At 43.0% G+C, this 24,080-nt stretch overlaps 1 protein-coding gene across 4 annotated transcripts in view; it reads left to right on the forward strand.

Moving 5' to 3' along the window:
• KCNIP1 (potassium voltage-gated channel interacting protein 1) overlaps positions 1 to 24,080 on the forward strand; it is an 831,960-nt gene that overhangs the window by 522,683 nt on the left and 285,197 nt on the right. Inside the window, exon 1 of one of the 4 annotated variants that reach the window (XM_043491022.1) lies at positions 16,728 to 16,802. The exons of the other annotated variants lie outside the window; for them this stretch is intronic. The gene's annotated coding sequence lies outside the window, so the exon portion shown is untranslated. Of the gene's footprint in view, positions 1 to 16,727; positions 16,803 to 24,080 lie in introns of those variants that run through there. 4 annotated transcript variants of the gene reach the window in all.

Here is a 24,080-nt window from a genome sequence, read left to right on the forward strand (position 1 = left end):
GGAAGAACATTCCAATGGAGCTTGGCAATGGAAGGGCCTTCCCCAAAAAGGGACGCAAGGCCAGACACTGCCATGTGTCACTTTCACTGCGGTTGCATGGATGTAACAGAATAGAATAGGGCCCTGAATTTATCAGTAAGGGTAGTTAAGCACTGGAACAAATTACCTAGGGAGGTTATGGAATCTATGCCACTGGAGGTTTTTAAGAACAGGTTAGACAAACACCTGTCAGGGATGGTCTAGATAATACTTAGTCCTGCCTCAGTGCAGGAGACTGGACGAGATAACTGATTGAGGTCCCTTCCAGTCCTACATTTCTAGGATTCTATGATCAACTTGATCTTCTATGGTGTGCCAACCACCATCATCTCTCATTTGTTCCCCTAAAGGAGCATTAGCGATCCCTAGGGCTATGCGTCCCTATCACAAGAGGTGCAGAGAACTGGGAAAAGGCAAGCTTGGCTAGAGGGATTCTCCCTGTGGGATCTGTTCCCTTTGGATAACAGTCCGATACACACCCATCACTGGATTCTTGGGGCAATAAAAGAGGGAAAGGTCAGACTTCAGTGGCTGAGTGGGATCCATACACATGTGTAACATCTGACCTATTATCTGTACCTCATGGGTATCATTCAATGATGAATGGGAGAAGAACTTGAACATGTATTAAGATGTGATCCTCATTATGAAAGCCTGAGAATTCTAGAACTATGTATGGCAAATGCACATTTTGAACTTCCATGTGGAAAGAGGCACTAACAGTCCATATAACAAGACACTTTGTAATAGGGCTTTTTTTCTCCCTTTTTGTGATTTCATTGTTCAATTGAACTGAAGACCAGAGTATGTATTGAAGTGCCAAATTGAAAATTTAAGCTAAGTAGACTCTGTCTCCATTTACACCAGGTCTGAGCTGGGCCTCCATGTTCAGTGGGAGATGGAGGGATGGTAGTGAGCACTTGTTTGAGTTACTTTTCTGAACATGGATATAAATACAAAGGGGAAAAAAGGCTTCAGCATTAAAGGTGTAATTTTTCAAAATGGTGGCATTAAGCCATGCATAGTCTATAATTTTTGGCAGTGATTAGAGAATGCCTGCTGACTGTAAGTATAGGCTTTGCACTTCCTTAAAAAGCCCAGATTAAGACATCTGCTGTTCTTGCTGATTTTAGCCAGCACACAATACAATACAATACTATCCATTAGCCTCAATTCAGGTTAAATGATCTATACTTTCTCCAGCAATCAATCCCCAAGTAACTGTGGTGGTTAAGGACCTTGTCTCACTCTGACCTCACATTATCTCTATCCCACAAGGAATAATAGTGCCCTGAGCTGTACTTAACACTGTTCTTAGGAAGGGACTAATGACTATTTTGAATATCCTTAACTTGAATGTCATTCAAGTGACAGATCTCAAATATTACAGCAGGCAAGCAAGTGTGAGGAATGGAATCTCTGAAGCACCTTTGTGATTAAGGACTATGGTGCTACTCTCATATGGGTCCTCTTACTTGGTGTATTTTTTTCCTTTCAGTCTGGTTTTCTTATATTCCATCTAATTAAATATCTCCCTTCTCTGTTAAAGATCTTTCCTGCTCCTCCTCTTCACAGACCTGATCCTGTACTGGTTGATCCATCAATGGGAGAAGGATCAGAACCATAATCTCTTCCTGCAGGACTCCTCATCACACTCTTCCTCCATTACACACCCTTTCCCTCTCTCCCTGTAGCTTGTCTTCTTCCATTACCCCTCAATAACCAGCCTAAAGAGGAACTCCTCTGGCCCTACTCTCCCTGTTACCACCAGGGCCAAACATAGCCCCAAGAAAGATTTACTGTGACTGTGACATGCATAGGCCCTTTGAGATTCTTATTACTTCTCAGCCAATTGTTACTTGTTCTATACTTTTTAAGGCAGAATGTCCAGTAACCTGGAACCTTAATGCCCTCATTTGCCTAATTGATGATATGCATTGCCTTAAGCCTGCAGCATGGAATAAGCTTTAGGAACAAGGATGCTTCTTGCTGGCTCTGGCATCTCTGCTGCTGTTCCTTGAAGCTATGCCCTGGCTGCTCCTGGTCCTTCACTGGATGGATGGATGTGGTTGGGTTGTTAGCCCCTAATGCTGGCTAGTCTTGAGCAGAAAAGGGGATCTGGCTACTTCCTGCCATCAATGGGGGGATATTTGACTGCAATGCTGGCCCCTAGCTGGTTGTCGGGGGGTGGAGGGCAGGCTCTGGGTGCCCCAGCCCATTGCTTCTGGACTAGGAAACTCTGACTGCTGCTCCCTGGCTCTTGTTCCCAGGCCCCTAACTTTATCTGCTGCTTACCATACAGACCTCTGTTTCCTGCATCTGAGTATGGAACACTCAGCCCTCTCAGAATGGTATCATACCATTGGTATGGGCTTTGCTGGATGACAACAGCCAATATTGCCCCTGTGATTGACAACTTCCCCCCAAAGGTACACCATCACCTAACCACTCGTGCATGTTTTTACATCCTATGATGAAACACAAAAAGCATTTTGTTTTATCTCACTCTGTGCCTGTTGCTGTTCACAGTGGTCTATTTTGCCATTGTGCACAATTTCTGAACCAATTCCTGTGTTGATATTGGTGATAAATACAAATGACTGTAGATAGGAAGGGTCACACTTTCAAAGGATTGCACATGGAGGCACCAAAGCGATGTGTGCTGATGCAAGGAGCCATTTCTCTCATCAAATGTGCATTTTGCGTGTACAAAGGAAGCAAAGTGCACATCTTGTGATCACACAAAATATAGTCCCTTTATAGTGCACATCAAGGCTTTGATTTTCAAAGGCGACAAATCAGTGAAGTATGGAGAGATGAAGTGGAACCATTTTCCTGAAGGAAAGTGGAAGGATTTTTTGGTGAATGAACCCAAATCTACATTATTGCCATTTTCTATGTCCTCTTGCAATAGCTATCGTTTGTATGCCTCTGGGGAAAAAAGCTGCAAGGGGAAATGTGTGTTTAAATTGTTGGGTTTATGTTGATGTGAAATAGAGGCAGCAGAGGGCAGCAGTATACACATTATCTCACACAGAGTTAAGTTGGTTCCATGAATACATTTGAATGAACCTGGTTAAAAGCTTCTTATAGGATGTGTGGATATTACTTAAGTATTGGTGGTGGTAACTAAGTCCTGCTGTTAAATATTGTAATGCTTCAGAAATCTTAATAATTTGGCATGTGGCAGCTGTGTTCAGTATTTATCAAACTCTAGTCAATTACATTAAGGTTTCAGTACAGTCTGGGATGTATAGTAATTAAAGATTTACGGTGACAATTGGACCTGATCTCTTGTTATAGAAAAAATATGCCAGCACTGTCAGTAAGTTACACATTTACCTTTGAGTGCTAACTTAGAATTGCTCATCGGTTGCCAATTAGATTTGGGTTTCAGATTCCATGCAGTGTTAAATACTTCTTGGAATTTGTTGTTTTTTATTTTGCTGTCCTCAAACTGAAATAGAATAGATAGATCATATATGCAATGGTCTGACGAGCTTATTTAGAACTGCTTAGCTACTGCCTCCTTCTTCTTCTGTCTACATATCATAGGTACTTATGTGGCCCCCATCTCTGCAGTATCTGAGCACCTGCCAATCTTTCATGTACAGTATTTATCCTCACAGCTCCTCTGTGACATAAGGAAGTGCTATTATCTCCTTTTCTCAGATGGAAACTGAGGCCCAGGAGGACTTAGGGCTTGTCTATATGGCACGTTACTGCACAGAAAGCCTGGATATGAATCTACAGCACACCAGCTTGCTGCCCAGTCACATCCCATGTGGGCACCCCTACCGGGCACTGAAAGTTCTGAGCGCATACTACTACCTGTTGTATTCTGGGTCTTTAAGCGCACTGTAGCAGTGTCCCCAAAGGATGTTACTGTGGTTTGTTGGTGAGCTATAGATTCTGGCTTGCCATGCAGTAACTGTCTGTGTAGACAAGCCCAAAGCCCAACATCACACAGGAAGCATGTGGTAGAGCTGAGAATTGAACAAGGTCTTTGATGGCACAGGCTAGTATCCTACCCACTGGACCATCCTTCCTCTGACGTCTAAGAGCTGAGAGATACCTAGGAAGCCAGAGTTACCTGATTACCCCTGCTGAACTGCTTCTATAGCATTGCACTTCCTGAGGTCTGAAGGAAAAGAATTGTTACTTCCTGAGACTTCCAAGAAAGTAACTTTTTGCTCTGTGGCCCAGAGGCGACATACCTTCCCTTCTGGCCTGAGGCTGACATGGATTTATCACCATTTGAAAGCAGACTTAAAATAGTTTTTTTTCAGAAGCTCTTGGGTGCAGCAAATGGATTTGATTTAGGATAATGTGGTGTTTCATTGCTTTAATTTCACATGTTCTGGAACAGCCTTCCAACGGGAGCAGTGAAGGCAAAAAACCTAACTGGCTTCAAGACTGACCTTGATATATTTATGGAGGGGATGTTATGATGGGATTGCCTACAATAGCAGGTAGCTCATCTGCGACTGCTCGCAGCAAATATCTCCAATGGTTGAAGATGGGATACTAGTTGGTGAGGACTCTGAGTTACTACAGAGAAATCTTTTCATGGTGTCTGCCTGGTGAGTCATGCCCAAATGCTCAGGGTCTAGCTGATCATCATATTTCGGGTCAGGAGGGAATTTTATCTCAGATCAGATTGGCAGAGACCCTGGGTTTTTTTGCTTTCCTTTGCAGTATGGGGCACGGGTCATTTGCAGGTTTAAACCCATGTAAATGGTGGATTCTCTGTAATTTGAAGTCTTCAAATCATGATTCGAGGACTTCAGTAACTCACCCAGACGTTAGGGGTCTATTACAGGAGTGGGTGGGTGAGGTTCTGTGGCCTGCAATGTGCAGGACTAGATGATCATGGTGCTCCCCTCTGACCTTAAAGTCTATGATTGAAATGAGTAGGGTCATGAGGTGACAGGGTGCTATCAGCAGCACCCTGATCACTGACATTGCTGCAGGCCCAGCTGAGGGCAGTTATACACTTTCTGGCGGGGGATTGTGAGCACCTGGGTGACAATCACTGGGCTAACAAGGTAAGTGTGGGAGACTATAAGGAGAGGAAACAGAAAGCAAGAGGTAGCTCAGGAGGAGGCTCAGAGGATGAGTCTGGGCTGGGGAGCGAGGGTTGCAGGGAAACCTGTCCTTGTTATAAACCTGTGTTGCATAGTATTACTGTATTATGTAAGAGGGGAAATAAATGCACACCTTGGAGAAAGATAAATGGCCTGGTGTGCATTTGTGACTGTGAAAGTCTCTGAATTGGCCAGGCAGCGAGGTTCATCAGGTAGTGATGGAGGTACCCTGTAGCACATGCTTGTCTCCTAGAGAAGCCATTGGCAAAACTCCATCTTATTAACAGGAGTAGGCTTTAAGGTCCAATCCTGCAGCCCTCAGACCAGGGTGATGGGCACAGTATTAATTCCGAAACAGACACTTGTATGCATAATGCCAGTGGAGAGATAGGACTATTCATATTAGCAAAGGATGCAGGAGTGGGATGACGGTCTTTCTTTTGCTGTGTAACCAGTATAAAAAAGGCATAATTTTTATTTAGGTATATGAGCATTTCTAGAGCCCTTATCACTCTGATATCAAGATGACTTTTTATTTTTAATGTAAGCATCTCCAGCCCTTCACCAAGAGATTGAGAATTTAGATTCTCACAACAGTTGAGCCACGGAAGACCTCACTCTTTCTTACCTTAGGTTTACCAGTTGCCATTGTTGTAGCTCAATATTTATATTGTGTTTAAGTTTTGGAGGCCAACAAGGTCAGAACCTTGTTATGAAGGGTGCTGTGCAAACATAGAGTAAATTGGTTGTCTTAAAAATCTTCTTTTCCCATCTTCATTATGTGGACATGTCAACCCTTTTGTGAAAAGGCTTTTGGGGAAAAAGTGGATAATTGCAGTGTAGAGATCTCAGGCTGACTTCTGGCTTTCTGGAGAGCCTAGTAGGGGGCCCTCCAGTCAAATTTGCTCTGCTATGTCAGAAAGTTTCACACTGGGTTCCATCAACTACAACACCCCCATTGAGCTTATCTGTCTCTGTGAATGGCTGCATGTAGTTATGCACCCTTGATCCAGGAATAGCCCCTCTGAATATGTCCCTGCACAGATTTTGCTCCTTATGTTAATATTCAACCAAATGTGGTGGGATGGCAGAAGTGAGAACTGTGTTGTTGATGCCAGCCAGGATATGACCACCCACATGCTGCACAAGCAGTGTTAATGTGCCAGTTTGCCCAGTTGTTGTATTTCCAGGAGTTGGCCCATAGGTATGGAAGGAAGCTGGAAAGAAATAAGACACTAGGGTGCTAAATGCTTCTTGAAGGTATAATATTAACTCTCACTGTCAACTGGTAATGCAAAATTTAGAAGTGACAGAGAATTTCTTATTGCTGTCTTAGCCAGCAAGATATATTCTCTCCTCTGTATACTGTATCTTATCAGTCTTGTGCAGTTCACCAAGGAAAACATAGCATCTTAAATGTATACCTGAGTAATGTATACCTACTGGAATCAATCTAAGCTGAGCAAACCAACACTGGAAATCAGGAGCTTGAACAGACTTATTAATAACTCTCTTTCAAATGGTACCAAGCTACCACTGAGATGATGAATCAAGAGGTCCGCATTATATGCCCTTGTTTGCTCTGTTTCCATAAATGTTATAAAATGCACTAGGAATGAGAGGGGGTAATCTGGTGTTATCTCAAACTCGCACAAACTCTGCAGGCTTTGTTCTAATGTTCACTCCTTGAACTAAGTCTTTTTCTGAGTGTCTGTTTCATAGATTTGTCACCTTTTTATCTAGGTACTTAATAGCCTTTGTCATGCTAGTATCTCAGCACCTCACAGTCCTTAATGGATTTATCCTCCTAAGGCCTACTAAAGATGAAGAGACTTTTTCAAGATCACACAGGGACTCTGCACCTGAACTGGGAATTACACCTGCATCTGTTGAATCACAGTCTAGTATCTTGTCCACTAAACTATCCTCCTTATCTATCTTTGAAGCACTAGCTCCTTCTAAGTTCATCAGAGCTGCATGCTGAATGGAGCTACCCAAAGTGCTGAGTAAAATTCTGTTAGGAAGGTTAGGTGAAGAGCAGCACTTGAAAGGGTGTAGTTAGGGGAGCAGAGAGTCTGGGAGAATAGAGTGAGTGACCTCAAAATTAGAGAGTGATTAAATGCAGAATCTTTATGAAAAAGATTAATTTTATTTCATGTAACCTATGCTGGATAATAACACAAATGGATTCTGTGCTTGTAAAACTAAACTGGTTTGTTATTAAGAGAATTATTGACAGAAGAGATGCTGCAGCTAGCATTCTAGCCATGTGCACACAGATTGACCTGCTGGTGCCTCCTTCAAACTCTTCTCTCCTGCATCCTCTGCTCCCTCAAACTTCCATGCTACAGGTGTCATTACATGATGCTTCTGCTCATGTTCTGAGGTAAAAGGGAACCAAAATAGTAAACATCTGAGACAAAATCGCTGCCAACACATATCAACAGTCACACCAAGTGAAGTATACCAATCCCTAACAGCACCAAATATGGCAGCCATTTTGTCTCAGTTATTTACTATTTTCATTCTGCTTTATATTTATTTATTTACTTATCTCTCTCTCTCACTCACTCACACTCACACACACACACACACATACACTCTGCAGGCAGATTTTTCTCCCTCTCTACTGTACAGCATGTAGCTGAAGTCTTAGGATATGTCTACACAGCAAAGAAAAACTTGTGCCAGCTGGGTTGGCCTTGTGGGGCTATTTCATTGCTGTGTAGACTTTGGGTTTGGGCTGGAGCCCGAGGATCCTAGAACCCAGTCTCCAGTCCTAACCTGGAAATCTACACAGCAATGAAACAGCCTTGCAGTCCAAGTCTTGTGAGTCCGAGTTAGCTGGCACAGGCCAGCTATGGGTTTTTCTTTGCTGTGTAGACATACCCTCAAAGCCATTACAAGATGAAGGAATTATGCAGAGTCTTTGACTGCTCTCTCCTCGCTCCTCTTTCCCATAGCTTCTTTCAGGCAGCCACCTCCTTCCTCTTTTCTGTTTTCTCTGCTTTCTCCTTGGGAGCAAGGAGAGTCTGTGCTTAAGGGTCCCAAATTCCTCTCCTTTCCTCAGCATGTTCAGTTAGTTATAGGGAGTGGTAGGCAGACCTTTCCTTTCCCTACTACTCCTGATACTTTGGTCTATCATAGGTACTTATAGTATCTGAACACCTCACAATCACCAATATATTTATCCTCACAACATCCCTGTGAGATAAGGAAAGATCCCCTTTTACAGATGCTGGGCACTGATGCAGAGAAAATGACTGTCAAGGTCACACAGGAATTCTGGTACAGAGCAGGGACCTGAGCCCAGGTTTCCAAGCCCCAGACTACCACCCTAACCACTGGACCATCCTTCTTCTCTAGTAGTTTAGACAAGTCCTAAGTAGTTTAGACAAGTCTTTTTTCATCCACTATCCTGAAGAGCTTGTCTATCCAGTTCTATGATCTCTAAGTGCTGTTATTAGATACATTCCAGAAGGTAAACTTACATTGGGGCCTGCTTTTCTGGTTTCCCCTATAAATCTGGGACTGTTGAAGTCTCCTAATACTGGGGTTTCCTAATTTAGTATTCTGCTAATACTGATCCCTGTCTTCTCTGAGCTCCCATCTTGGTACCTAGGGAGTACATAACGGGAGAAATAAAACAGACCTGGTCTCCCATGGCAAAGGCCTCCCAAAAAGGGATGGAGACTGGAGATTCTGGAGGCATGTTGAGCAGAGAGATATTGGGACATGGAAGCCTAGAGAAGGCAGCTTGTGAAAGTGGTAGATGAAGCATGGAAGTGAGGGAGTCCAAGAGATGGGCTGGGATGAAGACTAATTCAGCCATTGGGAATAGGAATTCTGCCATAGGAATTTGCCCTACTCAGGAAAAAGTAAAAAGTAAAATCCCTGTTTTAAAAATTGCTTTTTTAAAATTAATTCAGCTGTTAACAGCCTTGGGCTTTCATTGTCTGGGTGGAAGACCCATGTGAGCAGTTCCTTCAGTGCCCAGACAGCGGTGTGCATTCCATAATGAGGCTGACAACATCAGCAGCATTTCATAGAGGGTGTCCTTAACCAACCTAGCAGCTGCCTGTGGGCTGTTTTTTACTGTGTGCACATATGTGGCAAAGGGAGGGAAAAGCCATTGCCTCACCTAAAACTGTGACCTTGAGCTGCTGCTGGATGTGAAAAGAAATCTGGAGAAGAGATGTGAACTCCTAGAAGTGAGAAGAGTAACAGGAGTCTGAAAGCAAACAGAAGAAAAGGCAGAGACACAAGGCACTGGAGGGAAATTGACGTAAGGTTGACGAAGCCATGAGAGGTGTAAATAAGTAGCCCTCAAAGCAGGGAAGATGACAGAGGAATATACAGAATGTGGAATATGGCAGGGGTGGGGGAGAGGCTAAGTTCTTTAATAGCAGAGCAATAGGTTGAGGCTTCCATGCAAAAACCCACCAAGCCAGGTATGAATCTGAGGTTCTCTTATTTGGCTTTCTTCATGTGGAGAATATTGGGGATGGAGGTGAGAAGGCAGTCATCCCTCCCAATGGCCCCTTGTAATGGTCATGCTGATGCAAAGGGGCTATCAAGCCATTCTTGAGGAATATCCTCCTCCGCAGGCCAAGAGCACTTGCTGTCATGTAAAGTTTTGGCTGAAGTTTGTCTCCTAGAACTAGACATTCAAGTCAAGCCTGTGGGTTGAGTCTTAATTAGCTGCTCTTTCTAAAGTGCTTCAAATATGTACGGCTCTATATAGATATAATGATTTTTACTACTGTATGTGTAACATCTGCGCATAGGGACCCTCTAACACTAGAAACCAAACATTTAAGGCCAATAGTTGTGAACACTCTAGGCATATATAAAATGTGAGTTTCAGCATGTTAGGGTTATAAATTATCCAAATGCCGTTAGGGGGCTTTGCATAAGATACTCAGCCTGATATCAGAAAGGGTGTATAGAGTGCATTTTGGAAATGACTGACTTCACTTCTTGGAGTATGTGACTATTCAGAATTACACTTGCCAAGTAGACTAGACCCTATTCTTTTAGCATGAAACTCCACTTCAGGAAAAGATACCTTGAGCCTTATCCTGGTCCCTCTGAACTCAATGGGAGTTTTGCCATTAACTTCACTGGGAGCAGGACTAGGCAGTGTGATGGAAAATGCTTTGTAAGAGGTTTCCATGCACAAATGTAAGTACCAGTCTGTGGTGAAAGATGTGTTCTTCTCCCACTGCCCTAGCTGTGGTGAATCTGTGATCTTGAGAGAAGGGGTTCTGGAAGGTCATATTTTCACTCCTAGTGGGGGGTAGCTGTAGCAAAACCATGAATCAGGGCTTATTCCTTAGCAGCTTCTACATGGGCTACTGTGACAATTTATTCTTTTCCCCCAGCTCAGCTAAAGCAGATTAGTAGGAGGTGAAAATCACTTGGAATGCATGATTTAACACCTAGATGGTAGCCAATAATTAATTGCTGCTTTCCAAAGTGATTAAGTATGTGCACGCTATTTTCACCAGACTGGAACTTCATATGACAGCATAGCAAGGGCCAGGGTCCTGCACAGAGCTATGCTGCTGTTTTACTCTGGCTGTAAGTGGAGTCTTTTTAGCTCCAGCTCTGTAGTATAAATGGCTTGAGTCCCTGGACCAAGTTATTTTCAGGCGTAATTCCATTCACGGCAGTAGAGCTGTGCAGAGTTACCAACACTTGAAATATTGTCATGAATTTGGACCAATTCTGGGAGCTCTTGGGATAAGATAAGGTACAGATCAGGAATTTTACCTTAGCTGCTCGTAGCTTCCCACTTCAGTCAGAAGAGGCTGCAGGCGGGCTTGTGCTGCAGACAGCACAAAGGCACCCTCACCCTAAACTCTGTGATCAACAGCAATGTACTTGCTTCCCCCTCAGAGTGCAGGAGGAAGGAATTACCAGGAGTAGGGAGCTCAGGCCTTGCAGGCTGGGACAACTGCCAGAGTTTGCCAGGAGTGTGGGGAGAACCCCCCAGTGGGGTCCTGCCGAAGTCTGTTTTGGAGGCATGGGAGGGGCTGGTGGAGTCAGCTAAAGGAGTCTCCTAATGGGGAGCCAGGGAGGTTTGTGGGGGATGGGGAGAAGAGAACTGGTCCCGCATAGAAAGCTGGCTAGATTGTCGGGCTCAACGGGTAGTGATCAATGGCTCCATGTCTAGTTGGCAGCCGGTATCAAGCGGAGCACCCCAAGTGTTGGCCCTGGGGCCGGTTTTGTTCAATATCTTCATTAATGATCTGGAGGATGGCGTGGATTGCACCCGCAGCAAGTTTGCAGATGACACTAAACTGGGAGGAGAGGTAGATACGCTGGAGGGTAGGGATAGGATACAGAGGGCCCTAGACAAATTAGAGGATTGAGCCAAAAGAAATCTGATGAGGTTCAACAAGGACAAGTGCAGAGTCCTGCACTTAGGACAAAAGAATCCCATGCACCGCTACAGACTTGGGACCGAATGGCTAGGCAGCAGTTCTGCAGAAAAGGACCTAGGGGTTACAGTGGACGAGAAGCTGGATATGAGTCAACAGTGTGCCCTTGTTGCCAAGAAGGACAATGGCATTTTGGGATATATAAGTAGGTGCATTGCCAGCAGATCGAAGGACGTGATCGTTCCCCTCTATTCGACATTGGTGAGGCCTCATCTGGAGTACTGTGTCCAGTTTGGGCCTCACACTACAAGAAGGATGTGGAAAAATTGGAAAATGTCCAGCGGAGGGCAACAAAAATGATTAGGGGACTGGAACACATGACTTATGAGGAGAAGCTGAGGGAACTGGGATTGTTTAGTCTGCAGAAGAGAAAAATGAGGGGGGATTTGATAGCTGCTTTCAACTACCTGAAAGGGGGTTCCAAAGAGGATGGATCTAGACTGTTCTCGGTGGTAGCAGATGACAGAACGAAGACTAATGGTCTCAAGTTGCAGTGGGGGAAGTTTAAGTTGGATATTAGGAAAAACTTTTTCACTTGGATGGTGGTGAAGCACTGGAATGCGTTACCTAAGGAGGTGGTGGAATCTCCTTCCTTAGAAGTTTTTAAGGTCAGGCTTGACAAAGCCCTGGCTGGGATGATTTAGTTGGGGATTGGTCCTGCTTTGAGCAAGGGGTTGGACTAGATGACCTCCTGAGGTCCCTTCCAACCCTGAGATTCTATGATTCTTCGTATATGCTTTTTGTGTACCTTTAAGGTTGAATTTTCACCTCATGATCACTGAACACACACATGGGCATAGCCAGGGGAGCAATTTTTCTTAAAATTTCATGGGGTGTGGTCACTCTTGGGAAGTTTTGGGGTAGGGGGGTTCTAATACCTGATTTCTGAACTCCTGGGGTTGGTGATGCTGGCTCTGCTAGCAGAGAATTTGGCCCCATCACTAAATCACAGGGTATTAGGATAAGGGACAGATGGGTCCAGAGGGGAGAAACCCTAAGGACAAGCTAATGAGGAAGTTCAGGCTGACTTTTGCTCCCTACTGTTACTTTTTTGTAGTAGGATGAATCCCAAGGAGAAGTGGTGAGTTTTCTCAGATCCTGTGTGTGAGGCCGGGGAGGGGGCCATGTAACCAGCTGGTAACGTATGTGTTACAGAGTCCATTCTGTGCCAATACAAAGAAGAAATGAATTAGTACAGTCTCCAGCCCCAGAGTCTTGGCTCTTTAGCTCAAGTGGTAGCAGCTCTGCATTCAGTCAAGAGCAGCCATCACTTGTGCACTGTTAGGAACATGGTGGAAAAAACTCCCTCTTTTGTTTTCAGGAAAAACAGATTGAACCTTTGCTCCAAATGTGTCAAATTCCATTGAAATCAGAGATGGGACAAGGAAGCCAGTTTGGGGGTTTACAAAAACCTCAGCAGTGAGCTTTTACTTTGCACAGCCCAGATATGTCTGGTTTGAATCTGGTTCAGTTAATCAACCTTACAAAGTTCTGGTTATTTGGATAAAAGGTTCAGATTTGGTTACTCTCTGATAGAAACTTAGTAAAACAATTTGGTATCTAAACTCCTATTGTTGTAAAATGGTCAAGGTAGGATTAACTCCCCTGTTTAGTTAGTGGGAGTTCACCCCCTATCGCACAGTCTATTATGATGCAATTAAATAAAGCTGTAAATTCCCAGCCTGCAGTCTTGTGTGTAGATTTATGTTTGTTGCACTGAATGGTCCTTTTAATAAAACTTGTGTAACTGGAGAATCTTTATAAGCAGATTCCTGCACATGTGTGTTTATACAGTTATGGAGAAAAAGAGACAAAGGAGGGGAATGTATGAGGGTGAGTTCAAAAGTTTTGTCAGCGTAAATTGGAATACAATTACTTGGAGATTATCCCCCTCTTAATGTATGTAAATTCATACCTAGTGTTTTTACATGCATTCTGCAAAGCTCTTGGGGATATTTTAAAATGTCAGATACTAAACAAACATATACTCAGGTTTTAGTTTTTGCTATTCATAAATTGAATATATATAGTGAACTAAATAATAAACAGGCTTGACCTTGATATCCATGCTGCTAGTAGTGGGCAGTGTGGTGTTCCTTATTCCTCTAATGAATTTTTTTAAACTCTGCAAACAAACCAAACATATAGACCAATATTTCAAATGTTTGGGCCTTCTGGACAGTGTTCCCTCTGATTTCTTCCACGCATGTGCGGAATGAATTTTGTTATGTGCACCAATATGGAGGTGATGTGTGACACATCACCTCCATATTGGTGCACTCATGTGGCAGGGGTGGGGCCGAGGGATTCAGAGTGTGGGAGGGGGCTCAGGGCTGGGGCAGAGGGTCGGGGTGTGAGTTCTGGCTGGGAGTGCAGGCTCTGTGGTGGGGCTGGGGATGAGGGGTTTGGGGTGCAGGCTGTCCTGAGGCTACAATGAGAAGAGAGGACTCCCCCAACTCTCTCTCCCAGCAGAAGCACCTGGGCTGCTTGGGGAGAGACATCTCTCCCCTCTGTGGCAGCTCTGGGGCTGGGGCCGCAGGATAGGCACCTCTTCCCAAGCTGTGGCAGGGCTGGGCCACACCCGGAGGAAGTTGCCTCTCCCCACAACATCAAGTCCAGGGCTGGGGGAGAGGTATCATTTCCCTGCCACAACCCTGAGTGCCTACACAACATTTAACAGGCTGCTGCGTGGCCACACAGCTCAGAGGGAACTTAGCTTCTGGAGATTCCTGAATTGCCTACTAACGAGGTTGCCTACTAACGGGGAAATTATACTGATATCTTCTCTCTGACCTTAAGGTGTAGTTCTGTAATCTATTATGCTGTGGGATATTTAACTGCTTCAAGTCATGCCATTGAAATCAGTGGGACTATTTGAATAAGTGCTACTCAACATTTCAGTATTTCCAACCCTAAACATTCAAATATCATGGGACTGTCTTAAAATCATATCATTTTAATGGGGTTCTTTTTATTGGTCTTCTGGTTCAGAGCCTTTGGGGTTGGGTTTTCAAGCTTTTTTTCCCCTCTGCAACTGTCTTTCTCTGCAATTGTTTTTTAAAATGAAAGCTGAGATTCTCATGTGATTCCAGGAGGTGGGGCTTTCAGAACAGCAGCACATATTAAGAATCTCACCATAAAATTGTGAGAGTTGACTAGTAGGCCCCAATCCTTCAGACACTTAGGCTCATGTTTAAGCCTGGGAATAGTGCTATTGAATTCAGGGAAGTGACACCACTTTAAAATGGGTGTGGGTGGGGAATCAGGCCCTGCTTCCGGAGATTTTGCCTGAGTGATGTTGCCCTCTTGGCTGGTCCATAGATAAGATAAGGGTCTGCTACAAACAAAAGGGGTCTTGAGTCCTGGTTGTAGTGCCCTGTGTTCTGGGAGCTGAAGAGTTACTATATAACTCCTGTTCTTGACGGGCTCAGGGTGTACATGATTTATTTAGTAATTATGGCTGCGATTTCAAAGGGGTATAAGGCAGTTTGGTGCCCAATTCACATTGAAAATAAATGGGAATTGAGCACATAGTTCCATTAGACCCCCTGAAAACCACACCTGTGTCCTCTGTAGGCAGTACCTTCAGATGCAAGTGGCAGCATGAAGACGATCATGGAAGAAAGATACGGAAGTGCTGCTCAAATCCTAAATACAGTAATGTTAGTGCACTGCACTGTGCCTTGTGAACCACCATTAATATACTGTGCTTTTGCAAAAATAGAGCATGTCTGTCAATTTTTTTCCCCCACTAGTCTCATTCTTTAATGTAAAGTGCTGGAGGGTTGATATGGGAATGCTACTATTAAAGCCTTCCTTACTCCTTGTCAAGGTTCCTTCCCCACTCTGAACTCTAGGGTACAGATGTGGGGACCTGCATGAAAGACCCCCTGAGCTTATTCTTACCAGCTTAGGTTAAATGCTTCACCACCAAAGTGTTACAGAAAGAACAGGGAAAGTGCCCACTTGGAAACGTCTCCCCCCGCAAAATATCCCCCCCAAGCCCTACACCCCCTTTCCTGGGGAAGGCTTGATAAAAATCCTTACCAATTTGCATGGTGAACACAGACCCAAACCCTTGGATCTTAAGAACAAGGAAAAAAAGCAATCAGATTCTTAAAAGAAGAATTTTAATGAAAGAAAAAGTAAAAGAATCACCTCTGTAAAATCAGGATGGTAAATACCTTACAGGGTAATCAGATTCAAAACATAGAGAATCCCTCTAGGCAAAACCTGAAGTTACAAAAAGACACAAAAACAGGAATATACATCCCATTCAGCACAACTTATTTTATCAGCCATTTAAACAAAACAGAATCTAATGCATATCTAACTAGATTGCTTATTAACTGTTTACAGGAGTTGTGACCTGCATTCCTGCTCTGGTCCCGGCAAAAGCATCACACAGACAGAGAGAACCCTTTGTTTCTCCCCCACCTCCCTCCCTCCAGCTTTGAAAGTATCTTTTCTCCTCATTGGTCATTTTGTTCAGGTGCCAGCGAGGTTATCTTAGCTTCTTAACCCTTTACAGGTGAAAGGGTTTTTCCTCTGGCCAGGAGGGATTTAAAGGTGTGTACCCTTCCCTTTCTATTTATGACACTCCTCCTGGTAAGTTAATCGTGCGTGATCAAAACATTTGTTTCCAGTTCGAGTTCACCAGATCTCAGATAGGTTGTTATCTTTCTCCCTTAAAAAAATCAATTAAAAGTGAACAGAAAGGAGCCTTGCCCTCACGCCTGTATGTTCTTTGATATACTTGCCTGTGCGCTTTCACATTGACTAAAAAAAAATGTTAAGCACACTGTATTGACTTAACAAAGAAGAAAAATCAAAGGCAAGACAGACTGGTATAAACAGAGTAGACTACACTTCAGAATAGGAGAAATCTGAAAATCAATAGGTATACATGTTTGGCCTCTGGCTATGCAACCTTTTATAATGAAATTGTCAGGATGAAAAGGCTATTTCAATTATTTAAGTCATGGGGAAAAACAGTCAAATAATTTACTATACTACTGAAAGGTATTTGAGCTCTTACTACTGTGATATTTCTTAAGGATGCATTATTTATTTTCAGTTCTCGCTGACATGTTTATCTTAAATTTGAGCTGTAATCCAATATTTTTTGTATTCTCTTTTCTTGCAGGTAAGTCCGGATTGGGCTATTTGATGAAATTTGAGGTTTGGGGATGTAAGCAGACAAAGTAAGCTGTCTCAGCCTGTTAACAAGGTCAGATTGTTGTCTGAATGTTCAAACTATGGCATTCCAATTAAAAACGTAGTGACTGAAACAGATGGCGTAGTTTGCAAACTGGTGGTAACTGTCCAAACTCAGTGTTTTTTTTATCTGGTAGGTTAGAAATCTTTACCATCAGTAATTAGCATTTACAAATACTTCTTTTACACTTAAACTATTAAATCTGCAATAGCTGAAGATAATATGCAATTGTATATTGTTACATATATATATTAAAGGTGGTATAATTTTTCCCACCATCTTTAAGATAATCACTTTATTGGATTCTCTAATTTTGGCTCTTTGCCATGTGGAGAGATTGAAACCTTTAGAACTTGAGCAACAGCCAATAACAAGTCATACACTGAAAAGTTTACTTTGTGGATCATTCGAAACTGATTACCTTTGAGTAATCATCTGGCAAAAGGGCACTGCTATAAATCATTAAAATACCGCTACCAAACTGGCATGTTTTGCTTCCTACATGATCCTTGCTGCTCATAGTGACTCCTGATAATACCAAGGAAGTCCTCATTCTCTTTCAATCTTTCTTGCATCAGATTCAGCCAGTTTGAATCATTGACATAAGTGTCATGTTTATTGCTTCAGTGATTTAACTTGATTCTGTTTCAGCGTTTTCTTCACCAGGAACAGTTAACCTCTTGTTGAATCTTTTGTTTTTGTTTTGTTTCGCTTTTAACAATTATTGCAGATAATCAAATGGTAGCTTCTTGACAAGTCAGCAGTAGTTGGCTGGTGTCCGTACCACAAGGAATCTTTCTGATGCCCTGAACTTTAATGCTGTCTTATCTCTCTACAGAAAATCTTCATACAATATTTTCATACAGAAAAATTTTAATGTCTGATCAGATCAGTGATATTGTGATGCTAATAGTTATCATAGCCTATTGATATTCAGTTTACAGAAAATTATATAAAAGATACCTTCCTGCAATCATCCATGGAGTTTAGATTTGGTCACTTTAAAAATGAAGAGCTTTATGCTTTGTCTGGCCAGTTGTAAAGACTGCTCATTGTGTTAATATTTGTGTGGTAGTTCCACCACACTTGAGATTTTATGTTGTAAGTAAACTTGTCACAAACAGCATTCAGATCAGCCAGTGATATTTTATGCAAATACTTGACTAAGCAAATACTTTTATTCTTGGTTCTTCTTTTACTTTACTTTCCTTTATGGTTCTGTTATGGTAATTCACATCAACCAAGGGGCCATATGTTTGGCCATTATCTTTGAAAACTCATGGCGATCAGGGGAGGTCTCAGAGGATTGGGAAAAGGCTAATGTAGTGCCCATTTTTAAAAAAGGGAAGAAGGAGGATCTGGGGAACTGCAGGCCAGTGAGCCTCGCCTCAGTCCCTGGAAAAATCATGGCGCAGGTTCTCAAGGAATCAATTCTGAAGCACTTAGAGGAGAGGAAAGTGATCAGGAACAGTCAGCATGGATTCACCAAGGGCAAGTCATGCCTGACTAATCTAATTGCCATCTCTGATGAGATAACTGGCTCCGTGGATGAGGGGAAAGCAGTGGACATGTTATTCCTTGACTTTAGCAAGGCTTTTGATACAGTCTCCCACAGTATTCTTGCCAGCAAGTTAAAGAAATTTGGGCTGGATGAATGGACTATAAGGTGGATAGAAAGCTGGCTAGATTGTCGGGCTCAACGGGTAGTGATCAATGGCTCCATGTCTAGTTGGCAGCCGGTATCAAGCGGAGCACCCCAAGTGTTGGCCCTGGGGCCGGTTTTGTTCAATATCTTCATTAATGATCTGGAGGATGGCGTGGATTGCACCCGCAGCAAGTTTGCAGATGACACTAAACTGGGAGGAGAGGTAGATACGCTGGAGGGTAGGGATAGGATACAGAGGGCCCTAGACAAATTAGAGGATTGAGCCAAAAGAAATCTGATGAGGTTCAACAAGGACAAGTGCAGAGTTCTGCACTTAGGACAAAAGAATCCCATGCACCGCTACAGACTTGGGACCGAATGGCTAGGCAGCAGTTCTGCAGAAAAGGACCTAGGGGTTACTGTGGACGAGAAGCTGGATATGAGTCAACAGTGTGCCCTTGTTGCCAAGAAGGACAATGGCATTTTGGGATGTATAAGTAGGTGTATTGCCAGCAGATCGAAGGACATGATCGTTCCCCTCTATTCGACATTGGTGAGGCCTCATCTGGAGTACTGTGTCCAGTTTTGGGCCTCACACTACAAGAAGGATGTGGAAAAATTGGAAAATGTCCAGCGGAGGGCAACAAAAATGATTAGGGGACTGGAACACATGACTTATGAGGAGAAGCTGAGGGAACTGGGATTGTTTAGTCTGCAGAAGAGAAAAATGAGGGGGGATTTGATAGCTGCTTTCAACTACCTGAAAGGGGGTTCCAAAGAGGATGGATCTAGACTGTTCTCGGTGGTAGCAGATGACAGAACGAGGACTAATGGTCTAAAGTTGCATGGGGGAAGTTGAGGTTAGATATTAGGAAAAACTTTTTCACTTGGATGGTGGTGAAGCACTGGAATGCGTTACCTAAGGAGGTGGTGGAATCTCCTTCCTTAGAAGTTTTTAAGGTCAGGCTTGACAAAGCCCTGGCTGGGATGATTTAGTTGGGGATTGGTCCTGCTTTGAGCAGGGGGTTGGACTAGATGACCTCCTGAGGTCCCTTCCAACCCTGAGATTCTATGATTCTATGTTCCTATGCCAGTTTGAAAATGAGATAATGAATGCCCTGCAGTATGAATGATTGGGTCACTGCAAGAGCACGGCTGACTTCTGAGGTGGAGAGAAGCCTGGGGAAAGTGAGCTATATGGTACTGTACATACATACATTACATCCACCATTTGGGATGACTCATGGATTTCATGTGGAAGGAAGATTAATATTCCAGGGAAATGCAAGTTATGGTTTTCTGTGTCCTCTGATGAATTAGAAGTTACCTCCTCAATAAGCACCAAGATCCATTTCTGGAACGAGTAAGGGGAGATATGATTGAAGTCTATAAAATCATGACTGGTGTGGAGAAAGTAAATAAGGAAGTGTTATTTACTTCTTCTCATAACACAAGAAACAGGGGTCACCAAATAAAATTAATAGTCAGCAGGTTCAAAACAAACAAAAGGAAATATTTCTGCACACAACGTATAGTCAACCTATGGAACTCTTTGACAAAGGATGTTGTGAAGGCCAAGACTATACCAGGTTTCAAAAAAGAACTAGATAAATTCATGGAGGATAGGTCCACCAATAGCTATTTGCCAAGATGGGCAGGGATGGTGTCCATAGCCTCTGTTTGCCAGAGGCTTGGAGTGGGCGGCAGAGGATGGATCACTTGATGATTACGTGTTCTGTTCATTCCTTCTGGGGCACCTGGCATTGACCACTGTTGGAAGAGAGAATACTGGGCAAGATGGACCTTTGGTCTGATCCAGTATGGCCATTCTTATGTTCTTATATCCGTTCGACACATGCTTTAGCTTTTACTCTGCTCATGGAGGAAAATAAATGTTGTCCTCATAAGAGTTAAATATTAAATCCCCACTAGTAAAGTCACCAGGCTGACTTATTCTAGTTTTTTACAATTAAATTTATTTAGTTTATAAAATTCTAGTTCACACTCTTTCCCCCTTCCTACCAGTCATAAGTTTTCTTTCTCCACCATTACCCTCCAATGTATGTGCAATACCCCATAGACTTCATGCTAAAGGCAATGTTACAGTGAAGTATTTCCATGTCTTTAACATTTTTCCAGGAATATATTAAATAAGTGACTTAAGGTGTCTAGATGCACTACTAGACCCTGATTCTATATTCCTTATACACTAAAATTCCTACTAACATCAACAGAGGAATTTGGCATGAGGGTCAGATTCTGTGTTTCTAAACATTGATTCTAAACAATGATAGCCCTGTTGTGTTGATTTTGATGGAATAAATCGGCCCCAAGTGTCAAAGGTGACCACATCACTGTACAATACTAGATAGTTAAACATAGTTTGGGGTTTCAAATACAGAGACTTCAACCTGCTTAGTTTCATGGCAAACCTACCATTAAAATGTGTATCTCCTTTTATTAAAGATACAGAAAAAGAAAGAAGCATTTGAAATGTAGTGTATTGAGAGGCTTTTATTTTAACAATATCCCTTTCCCTATAGAGAGCTTTTATAGAGAGAACCTCCTGTCTGACAGTCTTTTAGATGGTAATAACTGTCCTTTTTGGTGAGGAAAAGAGAAATAATTAGTTGAGATGGGCTGTTGCTATTGAAGTCTGATCCTGCGTCTCTTAAGACAAAGCAAGACAAACACAAAAGAAAGGGAGAAGAAAAGCAAAGATAGCAAATGGACCATGCTGACTCTCTCAGCCTCGCTGCTAGAGAAACATAGGCCTAACACATGCTTTTTTTTATTAGCTATTCCAAGACCTGGCAAACTTGTACCAGCATCTGGCTCTTCAAGGCATTGTTTTTAATTGCCTCTCTGGTCATGGACTCACAGCAATGTTGCAAAAGGTTCAGTCTTGGCCAGCTAATCCAGACTCTTTTTAAACAGAAAGCAAAGAGAAAGGAGAGAGAAGAAATACAGTGTAGAAGGAAAGGGACACGCAAGGGAAGGAGGCAAAAGCAGGACCGCAAGGCTCACATTCCTGGGGGTGTTAATGACATTGTCTGTCTGTCTGTCTCTCTGGCCTGGTCAGGGCACCTTTCAGGGTCAGGATGATGAAGGCCTAGTGGTGTCATGGTGGATCCCAAATCAACAGCAGACGGTGAGGACATTAGCCATGATGGTAGAGCTTGCTCCTTCCAATCCATCTGGTCTCCAATCCTCATGATTCCCCTCCACAAAGTCTCTGTTTAAGGACACCAAAAAAGGATGATAGTGTAATAGACTGTCCCCTCATTATTTGTTCACCAATTTGGCCTAATTTCTGACATACCAATTTTGGTCCATTAATTGCTGATTTCATTCTCCTTTATTTATAGTCTTAACACAACCCTTGAGTTGATTAATTCAGTCTCTGTCTTTTATCTTTGCTGACTTCTGTTAACAGACTGAGTTGGACTTTTATTACCTTGCACAACTTAGAGTATAGGCATCTTCAAAACAACCCCTCAGGGGAATAAGTTAGGCTAGCATTGCCTTGAACAACCACATGAAACATCCATGGAAAAATATGTTGTAGCATAGCAGGGCTGTATACTAACTCTCACATTTTAATGAATGTGAATGCACAGCTTTTTGTTTTCATCACTGTGGAGCTATTAATAGCAGAGTCTGTCAGTGAAAGATTTTGAACAGTAGTGACATTCCTCATTTCAAGCAGCAATAAAAGGCTTGTCCTTCAGCTTTTTTGTCTGGAACGTATAAATGCCTTTTCAAGGCGCTCCAGACATGAGAAGATAAAAAGTGGTTAGACAAGAGTAAGAATAGTTACAAACCTAAAATAAAGCTTTAAAAAATGAAGCACTTCTGGCTGTAGTGTACAGTTATAAATGACATCTTTGGGGAGAATCAAGACAGGGATTCAAGTTTAAACAAACATCGAATCAAAAGACTGGAATGGACATGGAGAGGTCATCTTGTCCAGTCCCCTGCAGTCATGGCAGGACTAAGTATTATCTAGATATACCAAGCAACTGTGGAAATCCACTTAAATCAGAATTTATAGTAACATACATGGCAGGATTTTCAGAAGTACTCAGCAATGGGCTAATTCTACTTCCATTGACTTCGGAGAGTGCAGATTTAGGCCAATGCTTAGAGCTTTTGAAATTGTACGCAGAGGTAGCCAATACTTGCTCTACTTTATCCTATAAGAAATCAAGGCTGAAGCAGGTTTTGCTCATACTTCAGAGAGATTACCATATGTTTGCTTTTTGTATATGTTAAAGCTGTACCTCTCAAATGACCCTCATTTTGAAGAACATCATTTCCTTTGATTCCCCAGGTTACCTCCATTTCACACACACACTCTTGTTTCCTCCCTTTGATTGTGGAAACTTTATCTCAGAAATAGAATAATGGAATCGAGTTGATAGAAAGTGTTTGAATCAATGGAGGGAATCTCAGAGCATTTAAAGTTTCTTGTATGAATGACTTGTGTGCCCCCTCATTTTGGCTCTCTCTCACATGCTGCATCCCAAGTTTTGAGCCTTGGCAGGTTGAGAGGAATGAATAAAACCCTGACCGAAGGGTGGAGTGCATTGTACCACATGCACAGCCCCTTCTGGAGCTCACTGGTGCACAAAGGAATGGGTATGCAAAGCGCCATCACCACCTCCATTGGCTGGTTTGCAACACTGAGGCGGTAGCATATTGTAATGGCTATTTTGGGGTATGCGGTATATATACATACCTTTAGATGGATGGCCAAATCTCCTTATTTACATCTGACCGTCACCCTTGTTCTAGTAGAAAACAGGCAGTGAGTCATAACAAAGAGGCCATTCCCATGGATAGAGTAGAGGGAGAATTCTGCAATCATCCAGGATTATTTAGGATGTTGGAATGCCATGAGGGAATACAATGAGGGAATTTAAGGCTGAGGGAAATAATTAGAGATAGGTCCATCTTTTGTGACACTTGTCAGAGTAGAATGTAACCCAAGTAAGGGTATGGCTTGTGTCTGAGTATAAATCTAAATAAATATCTCCACAGTACAGGCCATGTTTAATCATGAAGGGAATTGTCATTGACGGGGGAGCTGGGCAGTTTTGGAAGGGAAGTCCCACTATAAAATGCAAAGCTGTAACCGTTTTTTAAAAACACATTGGCTGATGGATTTTGTGGGCTGTTTTGGTGAGTGTGGCAGGGAGTGGGAAGCAACTTGGATCTGGTATTGGATTTCAATCTCTCAGCATTTAATGCAGCAAACAACTGGTCTCCCTCCCAAGCCCAGGAAGGAGTCTGGAAAGTCCTTTTCTTCATGGCACCACCTATCCGCAGCACTGACAATCTTTAGCAAACCCCAGAATGAGGGCTTCCCCGTGACACAGGGCATTCCTTGAGGGAGCTCCCAGCTCCTGGCAGCTTTTCCCCAGTCCTTCTTTAGGTTGTCTGGGGGAAGTCCTGCCACAAGAGCCAACTAGCTTCCTTTTACTCCCCTACCTGAGCTTTCAGCCTTTATGGGAATCACGTGCTCATCAGGCAATCATCTGACCCCTTCCCAGCTGGTCTGATGAGCTTCTCTACCAGGCCCAAATGCCTGTTCCTCAGAACAGGACTGGCTGCAGGCTGTCAGGTCCTTAAAGGGGCAGCCC

The sequence above is a fragment of the Dermochelys coriacea genome, chromosome 8, assembly GCF_009764565.3.
Source record: "Dermochelys coriacea isolate rDerCor1 chromosome 8, rDerCor1.pri.v4, whole genome shotgun sequence".
NCBI classification, from domain to species: Eukaryota; Metazoa; Chordata; order Testudines; family Dermochelyidae; genus Dermochelys; species Dermochelys coriacea.